The 1,433-nt window shown below is 42.7% G+C and overlaps 1 protein-coding gene across 1 annotated transcript in view; it reads right to left on the bottom strand.

Annotated features, from left to right (window-relative positions):
* Positions 1–300: 300 nt before the first annotated feature.
* The window catches only part of LOC308382733 (serum response factor-like), a gene marked incomplete at its 5' end in the record, with an annotated part of 32,096 nt that continues 30,963 nt past the window's right edge, over positions 301–1,433 (bottom strand). Inside the window, one exon of the mRNA XM_080860261.1 lies at positions 301–1,433. This exon is cut by the window's right edge and continues 670 nt beyond it.

The raw sequence follows: 1,433 nt of genomic DNA, 5'->3' as shown, positions 1-1,433 counted from the left end.
AAATGTGTGGCTGTTTTACCGGTATAGAGTGATGCCAATACCGTGTTGTTGACAGTGAGCTCCACCACGACGCTACACTTCACAGCCGATGATGGCGGGAATGTGAAAAAAGGGCTCTCAAGTGTCACGCATTGAGCGTGACAGTCACTCATTTCGGTATTTAGTCACGCACTCCCGCCACACATAGTAATGTGTGAGGTTTTATTCAACAAAGGAAATATTGACACATTAAAGTCATAAACAAGACTCACAAAGAAATGGAAATTGGGACATTTAAAAAAAAAAAAACTTTAATTGTGAAAATGTATACAGCTGAAACTAAATACAGAAAGAAGAGAAAACAAAAGTGTAAAATCAGTGTAGGGAGAACAAGAGGAAAATCAGAGATAACACATGTCATCTTTCTCCATTCTTTTCATATTTTATCTTAAAGGTTCATGAGCAAATAAAAACTTAAACAATAACCAAAATGTAACCAAAAAAGTCCTCCTCAGTGATAACCATGGTGGCTGTTTGTCTTTAATTTCAACAGCTGCTCTTCACACACACACACAGACACAGACACAGACACAGACACAGACACAGACACAGACACACACACACACACACACAAACAGCTTCCCTTCTTACCATAACAGTCGACGCCCTAGTTGCACCAGTAGTCAGTGAATGAATAACCGCAGCCAGTGGGACCTAGCAGGTAGAGAGAGACTCGTGATTGTGGCCCGGTTTGACCTTCGCCTGTACAGTATCGCTGTTGTCATAGATTTATCCATTCTCAAACAGGTCCTTGACGGGGGTTCTCTAGCTGTAAGCCCTCCCTCTTTTGATGGAAATGTCCGTCTCTTTGACATAACGCTCTCTCAGCCAATGAAAATGTCCGTCTCTTTGACTTAACGTTCTCTCAGCCAATGAATGTGTCTGTCTCTTTGCATTTACGCTTTCTCAGCCAATGGAAATGTCCGTCTCTTTGACATAACGCTCTCTCAGCCAATGAAAATGTCCGTCTCTTTGACATAACGCTCTCTCAGATAATACAAATGTTCGGTTCTTTGACTTAAGGCTCTCTCAGCCAAAGGAAGTGTCCGTCTCTTTGCATTAACGCTTTCTCAGCCAATTGAAATGTCCGTCTCTTTGCATTAACACTTTCCCAGCCAATGGATATGTCCGTTTCTTTGACATAACGCTATCTCAGCCAATGGAAATGTCTGTCCCTTTGATATAACGCTCTCTCAGCCAATGGAGAGGTCCGTCTGCTGGGCCAGGTGAATGATGCAGGAAGACAAACGGCACATTGGTCACGCCATTGGACTGTCTGAGTTAAGAATGTCATTGATGTTTTGTGTCTTAGACAGAATGAGCCACAAGGGCCACCGTATGATGAAGTAGGACTCGTGGCTCAGGAGAGAGAATGGCGAATAATAGTAATACAA

Source organism: Sprattus sprattus, assembly GCF_963457725.1.
Source record: "Sprattus sprattus genome assembly, chromosome: 1".
Taxonomy (NCBI): domain Eukaryota; kingdom Metazoa; phylum Chordata; class Actinopteri; order Clupeiformes; family Clupeidae; genus Sprattus; species Sprattus sprattus.
This window is presented reverse-complemented; position numbering and strand designations above follow the sequence as displayed.